Consider the following 16,786-nt stretch of genomic DNA (forward strand, 5'->3'; position numbering starts at 1 on the left):
CTGCAGAGATACTGTTCCATTTGCAGCCACCTGTAGCAGCTTCTTTCTGTCCCTAATATCTGCTTGCAGTGCTACAAAGTTATACGACAACATTCAACTTTTCCATCTCAATAAACAAACAGAAAAGGGAAAAGAAATCTAGTTAACACAGACCAAATTTTCAGAAACCAAAACAAATCAAATAAGCAAGCAATAGGAAAACAAGTAGAAAACAAGAACAAAGAGAATGGGAGAGATGACAACCTGCAACAACTCAGGGTTAAGTCCTGGATTTTAAGTGCTGCTACATGGAGTTTTTCAGTACCTAACTTCCAGTTACATAATTAGTACCTAACTCACAGCCTTCAATTAGGCAACCAGCTATCCTACAAAACATTGTACCTCAAGATCAGAGTTTCAGCTGGGCTTTGTTTCCCGCATCTTTACCCAGAGTGCACAGTTCCTACCATATTGCTTGCATGCAAGCTCTTCAAATTTCTTTAACTAGATTAAATATTCCCCAGGCTAGAAAGAGGCAAAAAATACCACATCTTCATGCATAGTACATCTACAAAAGAGGCAAATGCACTAGTTTGCATACTTACAAATAGATAAATAATTTACGCTAATTGAAACAGCTTCCATAGAGGAAATTAAAAGAAGTCCTATTGCTTGAAAGTGCCCCTGTGCTTTAGGAGCTTTCTGAGGACAGAGACCGACCATAATTCCTGCCCTTTTTCCAATATACTCCTCCAGTCAAGAGTTTTCCAGATGGGTTTTCCACACCCTACTCACAGACTTTAGTGTCTGTAATACTGGCTGTCACCACCATCTCTTCTCTCTCTCTCTCTTTTTTGTTGTTGTTGTTGTTGTTGTTCTGAGAATACCCTCTTATAAATACCTTTGCCGCTGCTGCTGCTGAGGCTGACAAGTGATACTACTGCTTACCATGCCACAAGATTTTCAAGTACAAGCACTCTCAGAAAGTGAGCTGTCCTCTAACATCATCGGAAGCAGGTGGGCAGGGGACAGGCGCTCACAGTGCAGCTGGCCACAAACGCTAAAGCTTCATTTTTGGCGGTAGTGTTGGGTACGGAGCCATTTCCTCTCCGGCTGCTTATCCTTACCCCTACTATTGCCTGCCCTGTGCCAGTACATGCTTCTATCCTGCCATGCAGTGAACCAGACAACCAGGTGAAAACAACCTTTCTTTGCTGGTTTGATTTTCACTTTGGGGCAGTTAAATAGACAGATGAACAAGCCACCAAGGGATAGCAACTGTTTAATTCAGCATCACTGGTGAAAACTGCCCATGAAATCCAATGTTGCACTGCCTCCAGAAAGGCTCTTCCAATTCCTTCTTAATGCCAGTACTGGTAGACTTAGTGCTGGATATRCTGGATCTGGGGATGGACTTCCTCTGCCAATCCACCAAGGAGGCATCAGAATACAGCCTTTCCATGAAGCTAGATCAGTTTGAACCAGGCAGGCTACTCAAATGTGGTTGAACCCAAATACTTTCCTATATTTAATCCATCCTTATCTGTATCCTCACAGCTTAGCTTTATAGCAACAGAGCTCCAGATCTGAGAGAATAAGAGTGAAAGAAATAGAGATTTGGATTACTTGGCACACTTTAGCCAATTAAAATAGAAAGGGAGAGGGAAAGGTAGAGGGAGAGGGAGAACGAGTGCACGCGCATGAATGCATGAGCACCAGAGAACTATTACCRTCTATAATTGCATCTTTCTTACCCAGCTAGTAAGAAGATATTTCCATACCCTAACATTTTTAAAAGCAACTTTCACAAGGGATTCTATGCCAATTACAAAATGCATCATATTTTATGACTGTCTAGAATCCTGTCATACCAAATAAAAACACATAATTGAGGAGGGGGAGGGGGAGGGAAAACATGTCTCAATTTACTCCAAATCTTTCAAAGTAAATAGATGCCTGGCTTTATTCCAGGAACATTATCCAACTTTTCTCTTTGAAAACCACTTCAGTAGATGTCCATCTGTATCCTTCACCCCTTTTCTGCTCTTCTTTAGGTTGCCCTTTCCAAATATTTGAGATAAGTCCTTCCATTTTTGCCTTTTTCCTCTGCTAGCTGTCATGTCTCTGTGAGCCCTTTTTCCTCACTTTCCTTCCCAAAGATCTTCATTTGCAAGCATACAAATATACCAGCTTTACAGTAGTATTTTTTAAAATGAAATTCACTGTGAGCGTGCTTAGCTCCAGAGAGCCTTGAGTTCACACACAAAATACTAGTGAAGCACTTGCCACATCTCAAAGGAGGTACAGTAAACTAGTAGATTTTTCCTGACAAGAAGCAGTCTGCATAGCTTTCCAAAGAGACTTGAGGATCAAGATTTTAAACAAGGTAGTCTCTAAGACACTACTTTAAGTGAACTGCTATTTTTGCACTTCTCTCCTACACCATCAAAGATCTTGCTACTATTTTATAGCTTTTCCCTCTCTCTGTTTCTGTCTGAAAAGCAAATTTTATGGCAACTCCTTCCAAATTCATTCTATGTCACCAAACCTGGCCACATTGCTATCTCCTTCCCCTGGTATAGAGTCAGCTCCTTCCCCTAGTATAGAGTCAGATAATGAACATATACACAGCCAAAATCTGGCAAGTACATACTTGAGTTCTTGCCAGCCACAGAAACCAGAGATAGTTTCCTCATCAGGCATTTCCCACGACCTTCTAAAAGTTTTGAGAGAATACACTGGTTCACTTGTAAGAACTAAGATATGTGGTTCTCAAAGCTGCCAATGCAATTCTTCCTGTGTGCTATTTCCTATCAAAAATCATGAAAATAGTAATAATAAGCCATACCTGCATTACGACTCTTTGAATGATCATTTAATCTTTTCTTGAATCTTCTTAAGTCTTAAGCCTTCTTTGCAAAAATAAAGAGGCAGAGATCTGGAGCCATTTCTCCAGGATATGCTTACTTTAGGCAGAAGAAGAAAATTCTGGGGAAGTGCTGCTATATGTTGACTTTGTTCTCATGCTCTTCCCTGATCATCACCTATGGTCCAGTGTCAGGGACAGACTGCTATGCTAGATGGCCAACCAGATTAACTGAAGAGCAGCCACATTTATGTTTTCATATGTTTTCTAGCAGTGAAATAACTGAGCATATCAGAACTGTTAGTGTGTTTCTGACCATTATGTAAGGATTGGTTCAGATATTTTTACCCTGATTTTATGAAGCGAGTCACCAAGTTCTTTTCTGGAGCTCCTGAGCTACCCTTACTGTCATCACCCTCATCTTGGAGGTGTCTTTTCCTTATTTTATCAAACCAAATACCTGACATATTTACAACACGAGGAAATAAAATGCAAAACAACATTAATTGTTATGTCAAAGAAGAATATGAGGGGGTTAATTAGTGTGATCAGAAAGACTGAGGGAAGCAATGAGGAAGAGAATGTGCACCCCATCCAGAATTTGGAGCGGCACCCCTTTTATGTGATTGTAAGATAACTGTGGGTCCTATTGACAAAAAAAAATATCTCATCTATCTCTTCTTCGGTCCACCTTCATGACAACAATTCAAGTCCCTCTGTCAGTTCAAATGTCAGCAGCCTACATCATGGCCCCACATAATGGGCATTAAACATTTTGACCATAATCTCAAGAAAAGCCTACAAAATACATCACTTGAAGGAATTTGCTTTTGATATACATTCATTAGTACTACTCCATTAACTCGACCACACTATTTCAGCAAAGTGATAGCCTCCAACCTGAACTAAATTTCCGGTTGCTTTTACTTTAGCCTGATTATCAAGGTAATGTAGTTTAATCGTAGGGTCACATCCAGCTTTGAAACAAACCTCTGCTTCCATTTAGTGAAGAGTGCACCTCAGTTCCTGAGCAAGTAAAGCTGTGCAACAAGAACCTTTTCCATAAGATCTTTTCCTTTGCCATAGAAGTCAGAAGGGAGGAGATACAAGGACAATTAATGTCACATAAAGACTACTAACACATTTCTCTGAAACTTGAAAACAATATGCAATACAGAAAATAACACAGGTTTAGATACCTCATACAGTGAGCCAACTATGGCATAGGGACATTGTAAAAAGGCAAATATTCATATTGTATTGCAAATAGCACTAATACCTCCTTCTTAATATGGTATGTAGCTTGTTGTCAACTACATTTAACTGAAACTGAAATATATTCAGAGAAGGGCTGCCAGAGTAAATTGAGTAATAAGATCAAACAGAAAAAAAAAAGTCCAAAGAGATGGGCTTCTGGGAGCTTAGCAAAACAAAGGTTAAGAGGAGATTTAACAGTTTTCTGTAAACATATCATAGAGCAAAAAACAGGAGGAGAAGAGCTACTTAGGCTAAAGAACACCAATGGTTCAAGAAGAGATATGAATACATTTGGTCTTAAATACATTCAGGGTGGAAATCAGAGAAAAGATTTCCAGTCAGTACAACAATGAGGTTCAGCAAGAATTTTCTAAAAGGTACAGTGAAATGTATCCTGTTTTAAGAAAATACATCATTAATTTATTAAAAGGATAATGATCTGTCTGAATGTGATGAGAGGGAATAGCACTCAATGATCTATGCTAYTTCCTTATGAGGGTCATAGCTAAAATAGCTAAATTCTACCTTGAAGATTGAATTGAATCCTATCACTGCCATTCGTTTAAGATGCAGGATAACCTACTCCAGGCAGGATTTTCATAATTTCTTACCAATCGCACTTATCAACTKCTGCATCATCATTTTTTGGGACCTTCCTGGTTCTGATCAGCAGATTCAAGAAGCTGCGACAGAAGTCATAAGGAGCTGGCCTTTGAACACATGAAATACACTCCTGTGCCAAGCACTCAGAAAACATATGCTCAAATTACATCAAGGAGGGTGACCAAAGTAAGTGGTTGCGTGTAGCTTTGCGTCTGTGCTTTGGAGTTGCTACAGTGCAGATAAGTAAAAAACAAACAAACAAGGACCACTTTGTGATGTTAAAACATTTGCACTGCACTCAAAGGTGATGGCCAGAAAAAGAAGTTGACAGAAAAAGCAAACAACCAAAAATGGAGAATGTTGTTGTGAGATGACACTTTGAACAGCATGCAGTGAATCAGGCTCGGGTCTGCACAATGAATAGGAAAGGACAAGGAGAAAGAAAAACAAACAAACAAACAAGGCTATTGAATTTCTGTTCTTTCAATGTGCATAACTCTTCCACGCACTGAACAAGGTAGAAACCAGCACGGGAAGAAACCGTATGCTATCATGCAATTGAAGATTATACATGATGATTATTAAATATAAACATGGATGAGCTGGCTGCTGTTACTACACAGGACTGAATACAAATTATTTTTATTTTCAAATTCTGTCTTAATCAGGAAGAAGAGTGGGAAACACCAGTCCCACTCTTCTGTATTCCACAGGGCTGTGCTTTTGCTTAGTAGCTCTTAACACTTTCTTCTATTTAACTGTCCTTGGATATCTTATCTTTCTCTTTTAGAGAAATAATGCCTCCAAGAGATGTACCTAATAACGTTTATCTTGTAATTGTGTGTGCTCAGCATTGTAGCAGGGTTAAAGAAAAAGGGGGGGTTAGAATACTGTGTGAATACTGTTCACTCACAAAAAGATCTGTGAAGCAGTATCATTTATTCTCTTTAACCTTTATTAAAAAAATAAAGAATAGAAATAAATCTATATAAAAGCCATTTTCACTGCATGAGATTCAAAGAGCTTTTAGTTACTGACTGGGTTGCCTGCAGACTGGACAAAATGTGTATGCTTTCTTTTAAAAACAAAATTTATACATTTAATTCTTTAAGAGCTAGCCTACCTAACCAAGAATATGCCACATTTATGTTGAGAAAGTGAGAAACACTTTTCAGGGAGATATTTATTTACCACAGCCAGTAGTGGGATGGAGAGAATATCTTGTATGGTGCATTGTTGTCAATGTTAATAAAGAAACAGAACAGAAAAAAAAAAAGAGACAAAAATTAAAAAAAAAAAAGACAATGACCACACACACACAGGCAGACTCAAGTCATTAGACTTTTGCATTTGTATTGAAATAGCACTCATTTATTTTAGATGTTTCACCCTATTTGACATCTGTTCAAAACAGCCAGAAGATAATGATCTGATCTTCAGAGATACTGAACACATGACTCTGAGCTCCRTGCCAACTTTGATTTTCAGAAGGTGCTGAATATCAATACGAAACACTGACCCATGGGGGGGTGGGGGGTGGGGGGGGGAAGACTTCGTATATGAAGTATCTGCATGAAGAAAGATATTCCATTTCTTGTTCAGTTAATTGGAAGATGTCATTTCACTGTTTTGCTTGCCTCAAATCTACCTTAAGTAAAGAAGCAATTCCACCCTGAAGGGAGTTAACTTCAATCAGTTTTCTGATCTATTTCCAATATTTATTTACTCTTGTAGAGTGAATTATCCAGGGACAAACCAAAGCTTTTTGCAAGGAAAAGTTATTCTGTCATAGAAATTGTCAAGGTTTTCATTAAAAATCTATTTTTCAAATATTTASCTAGTTCWGGAGAACYTGAGCTAGAGGGAAAAAAAAAAGAAAAAAGGAGAAAGAACGTAGAAAAAAGCATAGAAGCTAAGTTGAGCCAGAAGAAAACCTAACAACTCTCCTCTTAAGTCCACCAAAAAGGCAAAGGGCACAAAGGTCTACTTCCTCTGAAGTGAACTGCAAAAAATAAAGATAGGTATCTTGCAGAGATGGGGGTAGTGGGTGGGGGGAAAATGAAACAGGAAAGGAACACTTGATCATGAGTAGCTGAATGGATAACAAATAAATAAAGTATCTTTGTCAAGATACTTTCAGAGAGATATCTCTTCTTTGGATATTGGTACTGCACCATAATTGAGAGCACAAAGGAAAAMTGTTAGCATCCTTTTTMTTTTTTTTTCTGTCTATATTAAAACAAGCAAAAAACAAGACTAAAAAGGTYCCACTTATCTCCACAGAAGAGATGAGCTGAGTARTGAAAAGTAGGGAATTCCAAAGGAAAGGAATAAGCTCCAKACCTCAGGATCCTTCACACAGGTTGCTTCTGATTATAGTTTCTTTTATGTTTGCACTRATGGAAAAGAAAAAGACAGTGTGAGCAGCAAGGAGAAACAGACTGGCTGGAATTGCCATTTATCAGCCACAAGGCAGGTTGTGAGGTAGCAATTAAGTTCATCCCACTAGTTTATATGTCTCATAACATGGGAAAATTAAACCCTTTTTCTTAGTTTCCCTCCTCTACCTTTGTCTACTCATTTGTCTTGCATCTTATTCCTCTTGAGATTTTTTTTTTGCAGTCATAGCCATTCTTTCCACTGTGCCTGTTCCAGACCATAAAGACCTTTGTACAACCAATGGACAAATCTGTCCATCCAGTGATCACTGCTACTGCCTGGTGAGCTGAGGTAATACATCATTATAGCAGATGGATTTGTCACTTCATACTGTAACAGCATAAGAGAAGCAGAGGCAGCAAGCCTGCAGGCACATGGAATTGTTAAAGACCTAAATTAAAATAAAGAAGTAAAATTGCAACAATAGGGAGAATATTAGAAAAAAAAAAAAAAGAGGTTAGACAGCAAGTAATCAACTACAATCCCTAAACGTGCTATGTCTGTAGCTCAGATGACCCACATATTTTGATCTCACTCAAAACACCTTAACTCTTGCTTGAAATGAGCTGAAACCAAAGACAAGCTGGCAGTTTAAAACACTTGCTCTCCYTTTCCACCGTTTGGTGGCTAGAGTAGTTACTTGGTTCTAACTAGAGGAGTTTAAGTATTGTGAAAAACATTCAGAAAGTCAACCATTTTCTGTGTTCACAAATGCCAAGTGTTTAGCTGATATTCTGAACCACTACAGTTGTGGCTAGCATAGTGGTTAAATCTCATCTGAAAATCCAGAACTGGCATGTSTCTTAAGGATGGAGATACACACCACAAGATTCATAGCATGATTTTACTCCATGCCATGCGAGTTTTCTTCAGTGAATATTTGATAAGCTACAGCACCAGCGGCCCAGACGAAAGGAAATGCATCCTCTTGTCTTGAGGGGTTGCTAGGACAGACTGSCGGACAAGTAATTTTAGCAGCCATGCATTACTTCACAGGAACCTCTTTAAACAGCCATGTCCCAGAAGAGAAACAGTGACAACAGCTCTAATTAACTGAAGCCCTGTTAATAAGTTTATTGGATTGATCTTTGATGTCTTTTGAAATAGACTAAGAGCAATTTTACTTTGTAGGACTATTAGGAGGACTATCCCTCTAAAATACTCTTTGTATGAAGGTAAATATTGATTTTGTTGGACAGATAGATATACAGCTATATAGGTGATTTTATCGTCACCATTATCAGACTTTCTCCCTTTTAAGCACTTGTTTTTGTGGAGGGAAAAAAATATAAGAAAWACAACCTATGTTACAACCTATAAATAGAACTCACCCTCTTTGAAAGCTCTAGAGCTCCAGACATCTCTCCAGTATGCCAAGTTGTACAAGGTGGGGAGGGCATGAGGGAGTCACCTTTATCACCTAGAGTTGAACCTGGTGAACTACTCATTGCCTGAACTCTAGTGCAACCCACGAATAGGAGGAAGCAGCCATGCTGTTAACTCATACACACATGTGCACAGACACACACACAATGCTTTTTTTTTTTTTCTTTTAAATTGGCTTATGCTGCTAGCAGACTTGTTAACTAGAACAGGGCATGATCTTTGGAGACTTTACCCTAGCATACATGAGTTAGTTACCACGGTACAGAAATAGCTGAATTGAAGCAGAGGGCTCAAAGCAGAAGACCAAATCCACACGTTCYGCTCCTGAAACTGACTGCAGAGCTCTGACAGGACTGAGTGACTAAGTTCCCATGAGTTAAAGTATATTGTCTGAGCCGCAGTATGTGCTTGTAGGAGTATTCCTACCTGGGGCAAAAGTGGACTACATTTTATTAGTCAGCCCTTAGTGTGGTAGTGACTGTTACCATCAACTAACACAAAACTAAACRAATCACAGAAACTCAATAGCATGTCAGACCTTCTGTTTCAACCATGAAGTGAATTTCACATGGAGATTCCCAAGCTCATGGGGTAAAACTAGCAGTTAATCATCTCAGCTGGCTGCTTGGGTAGGTTGTTCAGCTATAGGAAAGGCTTTCAACTCTATTTCTTATAGAATCTGACCTCTGCAATTTTGACCTTCTACATATGGTACAATTAGAAAATGACAATAGAAATCCCAAGAAAAGAGATAAATCCTTACTTTCCTTAAAAGATCAATAAACAAGCCTTCTCCATTTTTTTAGATGCTTTGAAATTCACAAAATAAAAAAAAATAAAAAACAGTACTCTCTCTTACTGCTCAGGACTACTGCTCTGGCAAGGAACTTCTTGTTCTCCCATCATCAAACCACTAAGATATCTAKCATCCAATGAGCAGGGATGAGAAAACCACTGCAGAAAAAAAAAAAATAAGCAAAAGATCCTACTGTATTTGAACTACTTGGGAAAAAAAAAATCATTGGCCTATATCCAGTATCAAAATATATTGAAACGTTTTCCACAGAGCATCCACCATATTCAGGTACCAAAGGATATCACTAACAAAAAATGAAGAAAATAGCAAAAAGAGCTACTGAGCTATATAAAAGAGCACAAGAACAATTTTCTATAATAGTTACTTGCTAATGATAGCTTTGAGGTGATAAAACACTAAGACAGTGCCAGATCACAGTCTGGAATAACATGATAATACTTCTTCTACCTAGGCAACTAGAACAATCACACCATTTATGATAGTGGAAATATCAACAATCTCATGTCTCTAGACTAAGTATTCACTGTAGTCAGAAATAGTTCATTTATTYCAGTTTCAAAAAGGTTGAAAACATATGCAAGGCACAGATCTGCTCTTGGCATTAGCTATAAAAGAAACAGAATGCAGTAGTTTACATGATTTCAAAAGATACCTCATCTTTGCACAACCATGTGATAATCAAATCTGTGGCAATCTTTGGAATTCATGAGGCTAAGCAGCTGCAGGCCTCCCTATCTTGCAGGAACTATATATGCATAAAAGATAATCACAGCTTTCATTTATTTTTTAGAACGTTTCTGTCCTTTTTTCTTTCAGAGATAACCTTGAAAATGTAGAAGGCAACAAAATGATAGACAGATTGCTGTGTTCGAAAGGACTGAGAACTATGCTTAGTCCAGCAGAAGGCTGGGAACGAGTAACCTAAAAATTCATGCAGCTCCTTCCAAATAATCCAATTAAATTTGAGGTATATCAAAAAAATCTATTTGTTAAAAAAAAAACAAAAACAAAAACAAAACAAAACAAAAAAAAAACCCTTCCTGTTCAGATCACCTACAGATGCCCTTAGCTGGCTAAATGGCAATAGCAGTGTCTGTAACTAGCTGGGGACTGAGTAGCCTGTGTTTTATAAGGATAATAGTGTACAGCAATCTCATTATTTGGCCAGAGAGGAGCAGACAAGAAGCTGTCTTACAGGTCCATCCAAATCTCAATTACTAGGCTAATTCTTATGGCTCATCTCCCATCTCCGTGAAGAATTGCTCTATTTTCTCAACATCATCCTGCCAGAGAAATATTTCCCTTTCGTCTTCATATTTATATGTCATGGAGAAAAAGGAGGAAGAGTGACAGAGACCTATCTTCAAGTACATAAAGTGATGTTATAAAAAGAACAGGAATCAATTATTCCCCTTAATTAATGAGGACAGAAGAGGAAGTAATGAACTTAAGCTGCATCAGGGGAAATTTAGGTCAAATACAGTTACTGTGGGAAGTTTCATACAGCAGGAAGAGGAGTTAAGCAAATGAACCAACTGTCAAGGGAAGTTAGAAAGTCCTCATCAGTGGGACATAGCCAGGGTTAGAATCCTCACTYGAGGATGACTGGGGAATAATGAAGCCATTCCTATTCCCTCACTGGACAAATGGGCAGGAGGTTAAATTCAAACCCTCTTGGAACATTAGCACTTCTCCTTTTCTGCTTTCTTGTTCTTTCTTCCTTAACACTATCTTTAGTAAAGGCACAGTTTCAAGAAASAAACACAGAAAGACAAGTAATTCCAATATATTCCTTTGTAAAATAAATGATATTTAGTTCCCTTCCTCCTTTTTGATATAAATAAGCAGGTTTGTTTTCTATTTTCTAGTTCCTTTAAACTAGGTAACAAAAACTTGAAAGGCAAGTTGTTCTCAGCTTGAATTTTAGATTGCTTTGGTTTTGCAGGGGAAAAATCAGCCATTCTTTTTATTATTACTACTTTTCCTTTTYTTAATTTGTGAGAGGAATAGAGAAAAACAAAGTAAACCTGACAGAAATAAAAAGTGTCAGAACTTTTTATTTTAGTTTATGTTAGGAATTATAAGGAGTTCTCATCTCTGTTGTTACACATATAAAAAGAAACAGGAAAAAAAAAAGATTAAAACTTGAAGCACAAAAAAAACCCCCATCAACTTCTGAGAAGGAGTAAGACAAGAAGAAATAATTCCTTTTAATTTTAGGTATCCCATTTGCATGTATTCCACCTATTTTTCATTTACATATTTTGATAGAGATGGGCATTTTAATTGTTTTTTTTTTTACTTTATAAATGAGGAAAGAAGCATTCCCATAAGTGACAAAGAGCAATTAAAAACTAAGGAATTCAAAGTCTTCTCCTCCACTGATGCACATGCTGAGGATTTATATAYGTATATTAAACTGTAAAGATAGGCTCTTTCAACCTATCTTTACAGTGTATTTTGGAGACAAACAGCTGTCAAAATAAAAGTGATCATCTTTAATCAAAACGCTATACTGGCATTTTTCAAGATGTCAAACACTTTTCAACATYCTGCAGCATGCAAGGTGCAGAACAAATAGGGCTTGTGCTGAAACTTCTAAATTTCCAGTTGAACTACCGTATTGGTTACAATACGTCTTACATTAAGATAGGTGTCTAAAAATCTTTGGTGGGTTTGTGTAATGGAGATCCCTTGCTCTTCTCTGTGCCTACAGATGCAATCCAGGCAATAACTAGCATCTCTGAAAAGTTAAATAAGGTAAATTTCAATTTTATTCAAGTTCCAAAYGAGTTTTTGACATCACAACTCTAAACCTTGCACACATCTGCACTGGATAAGTGATCTGTCCTACAGAGCTTATTATCTAAGCAGTCAGGATGAACCGGTCAATAACAACAAAGTACAGGGCGATGACATGACTTAAAAAAATCAAAGCGTCAAGACAATAACACAAGTTGTCCTCAATTCTAYGTTTTCTGACGTACACCAAACCAACCAACATAACAAAGATTCTTGCATGCTTCCTTCCATTACAAAATCTGCAGGTCTAAATGCTGAGTATACACTAAACATATCCCTTTGGGTTAATCTACAGAGCAATATACGGCCATGATTGCAGCACAAGCAGTTATTTCCCATTTAGCTTTAATCTACTAAGAGCAAAGAGCAGCAAAAGGGAAGAAATCCACATTTCTTTCCACATTTCTTCACATTTCTTCTTAGTCTTTTAAGACTACGAGACTTACCTATACTAATTCCAACCACAGTGAAGCACTACTACGTTTTTCACTGCTCTTGTTACCTATGCCATGTAGATTAGTCTATCCAGCCCTCCATTGATGAGGGCATTAAACCTTCATTTGCAGCACAGATACACTCATGCAAATATGACTGTGTCTTACCTTACTTGGCAGGACATTACAAAGACTAATGGCAGAAAGAGAGTAGGATTCTGTCAGAGTTTCCACAGCCTGCTGGAGGGACAGGTTAAATATCACACTGATTATATGTGCAACAATGAAAAATAAAGATCAAGAGAGGTGGACAGATGATGACCTGACTTTGAACATAAAATTTCACTCTTTCCATTGCAATAGCTTGCCTGCAGAATACCTTGCATTCAGCAAGATCAGCACAAACAGAAAACATCAAGCGCAATACTGAAGTCAGTATGACCAAACTATGAAGTACTGAACAAGATGTTGCCTAGTAAAGGCCAGAAGATCATGTATATGATTAGTACTCTGCCTGTAGTAAAAGCAATCCCACTTGTCTTTATGGACAGATACTACGTAAGGAGTACGAAATTTTATGATCTTGGGTGTCAGTTCTTCTCTTCTCCTAATACTTTAAAAATCTATGTCCAAATCTATTATGTCAAAGGAGTCACAGTCACAAGGAATTCTTTTAAATTTGAGAAGTTAAAAGTTGAGAAGTACATTTGAGAAACCAACATGCAAATTACTAAACATTTTTAACATGTCATTTTGTTCAGATCAACTACTTCATTGCCTTTCTTTTTACATAGGACCCTCAGATCAACTTATATTGCAATATATTTACACATATTTTGTACAGTGCAATAATGCAGTGTGCAAAAGTCTARATGTTTTTCTTTTGTTCAGGCCCATTTCCCTTGAGATTAGTTGAAGCTTTCTTTCAGAAATTCTCAGGATTCATTATTTCTTTCTAAAAATAAAATATCCCAGCTCATTCCAAATAATTCCTTTATATATTACCCACAAAGTATATTCTTTTAGCTGCAGCATTCATAGAAGCTGCCATATAACCATGATGTTAATAGAAGGAGCCCTATGAGCTGTTTATTTGCCTTGTATTACAAAATGCAAGCTCCAGCAAGGCTTAACATAATAATCATTTGCCAGAAACACAATTTAACACCTTTTAGTCTGCTTCAGATCTAAAACTCTTGATCTAAAACCCTTCTCTTCAATTTAATGTGAAGTTATTTCCCTTTCTGCTCACGGACATTCTCTCTAAAATTCAGTCAACAGCATGGGTGAACAGAAATGCTTAAAAAGTTACAACTCTGGCAATCTCTGGCAATAGCAGGAGAAAGAAAAGGACAACTTTGGGAGTACTTCTCCCCCCCCCCGCCTTTTATTTTATTTTGGCTGTTATTGGAATGGAAACTTAAGCTTTTGTGTTCTTGAGGAAAAGCTTTGTTTTATGAAAGAAGGCTTAAAACCTCATATATATGGCAGGAGTCCTGCAGCTGGACAATTTTAGAATTTCAGGCTCATCTTTCTCATGATACCTTGACTGATGATCTAATCACAAGTACTGACAATACAAAATTCAGTAAAAGGATTCCTCCATCAGCCAGAGACTTCCCCTCTTCACCTCCCAGTTTGTGAGATTAGAAACTGAGGATATGAGTCAAAGAGTCCTGATAAAGATTCCCCATGAGAGGAAGACTTTTCCATCTTTCACATTAACATTAGGAAAAAAAAGAAAAAAAAAAAAGGCTTCACCAAATGCAAATTGCAAAGGAAATTAGAAGCTCTGGTGAAAGTTCTGTGCAGTCAAGAAAGGGATCAGAAGCATGAGCACCTAGTGACACCATGTAACGTAATTAATGAGGAGAAGGGCAAAGAGTTTAGAAAAAGAAAAAAGAAAAGAAAAATCTAAAGCAAATCTGGGAAGGAGAAMAAGATAGGCAAAAGAAGAAAGATGGAGCAGAACAGAGGGAAGACAGAGGTGGAAGGAGATTCTCTAGAGAGAAATGATGCRGCACAGAATTGAAAATTGTTGTAAGTCAGAGCATAGGGTATAGAAGCACCGACAGGAGAAATAGCTGGAGAAAATCCATGCTGACAGCAACAGATCTTCCTGTCAGTCACAAAGGAGAAACGCTACCCTGTGAAAAGCCAATTTATGCATCAAGAAGTGTCAGAAGTGTCAGGTGGGATCAAATTACCCAAAAGAGGTTGAAAATAAAGGTGAAGGGATGAGCAGACTGGACTCTCCCAGTCATCTTGTACACCCTATACTGCCACAGAGGAAACTTAAATCTATTTTTATGTCAGTTATTGCTTTTCTGGAACAAAAAGGGAGATATGCAAACGAGGAAAGGGATCACTAATGGTCTGAAAACAGAAGTTGCATATCTGTGTAAGTTATAAATAGCCATCAAGAATTTGGGAATTTTTATTTTCTCCCGAGAGCATCCATATTGAAAAAAACTACAGAGAAGTAGAATCTAGGAGCTAATTCTGTTCCGGAAACATAAAATGTTTGGAAAGTTTAAMATCTTCCCTGTGGTATCAGTGCATTTGTTAATGTATAAATTAAATTATAAAGCTCTTTAATTACTATCATTTTAAAATTGTTTTTTAAACATTTTTTTGTTTTTAAACATTTAAAATTTACAATATACTTCTATGTGATATCAAAATWGGTGGTCATTGTGATTATTGCGACACCAGAAGAGATTCAATTCCTCCTCTTGGACAGCATGAGTTATCAATCGTTTTTGAAGAAAAATCTAAAAGTCTACTTCAATTAAAATATTTCTAGTTTTTCTAAGCATGATCAATGTCCCAACTTTTATTTTAAGATTCTATGTGAAGTCATATAGCACCCTGCAGATGTGCCCAGTTTGYTTTGAGACATCCAGACTGGTTACCAGGAAGGTTTGCATGGTGCCAATTGGCCTTGCCAAGGGCAGGAGGATTTATTTCAACACTGTGCAAACACAACCACAATATTTCCACCACTTGCCTGGACTTATTCCAAGCTAGCTAAGCTTGTCTATCTCTTCATAACACTATACTTTAAGCAAGAAAAGAATTATTCTGCCTGAAGGAGGGGAAAACTAAAAAAAAGTCTATGAAGCTTTACCAAGGAGGAAACAAGAAATGTTCAGATCTGAACTTGCTGCTTAATACCTTCATATAGAATTCAGGAAAATTTCCATTTGGAAATCCCAATTAGAAAGCTTATTTTCAAGAATTTTTTGCAGGACAATSATAACTGGCTCTTTTAAACCAATACAGTTGAAGCTACTTCTGTATAGAACTATAATACATATTATTCTATCTAATAGATGTCTTCCTAGCTTCACTTCAAATATATGGAATATAATTGGTTCAACCTACTGTTTTAAGGCTCTCACATGTGCAAATTCCTGTTAACATTTCACGCTGCTATTGCCTTAACAGGCTCTACAAYATATCCCATCATCTATCTTTCCTTCCTAAACTTACAAAGACAAAAAACAAACAAACCAAACAAAAGCCAAGCTCCCAGTTACAAATGTTTTTGCTATTGGAATTAAAGCCATTTATTTCAAAAGAAACAGTCCATCTGCCTCAGAAGCTTAAAAAAACCCACACTTTTCAAGCCATAAATTAACAGTAGCATCGTTCCTCCTCCGCTCAAGACCATAATGAGCATACGTTTTCTCACATGCAGTCCTGCCATTTAAAACACAGTTGCTAGCTTGCTAAAAACAGCAGTCAACATTTCTCAGCAGTTTCAAAACCTGTGATACTAAATGTTCAAACATTTCAGGTTTTCTGGATTGTATGTTTGTTTGGGTTTATTTTTTTTCCCCTCTACTTTAGCAAGCTCAGATGATAACTCTCAGGCTTTAATTCTCTCTGCTTTTGCTTTCTAAGACAATTTTTGAAAACTACAAGTAAAATTCCTAGTAAAATGATATTCAGCCTTTTGCTGCAGTACAAAATATGTTGTCTGTCTCACCTTCAGTGGGATTATTATGAACTATAAATCTGTGCTGAAAAGCAAAAGCATGGGGAGGGGGAAAAAAAAAAAAAAGAAGACTTCTGGGGTCCTGAACACTGATCAAATCTGCTTTCACACCAGGTGTACAACTGTAGCTTTAAAATTCACAATTTGTTGTTAAAATGTTATAAAATATTTAAAGTGCACTTGTACGACCATCAAATCAG

This window comes from Nothoprocta perdicaria, unplaced genomic scaffold (genome assembly GCF_003342845.1).
Source record: "Nothoprocta perdicaria isolate Ctin4 unplaced genomic scaffold, notPer1 scaffold_102, whole genome shotgun sequence".
Taxonomy (NCBI): Eukaryota; Metazoa; Chordata; class Aves; order Tinamiformes; family Tinamidae; genus Nothoprocta; species Nothoprocta perdicaria.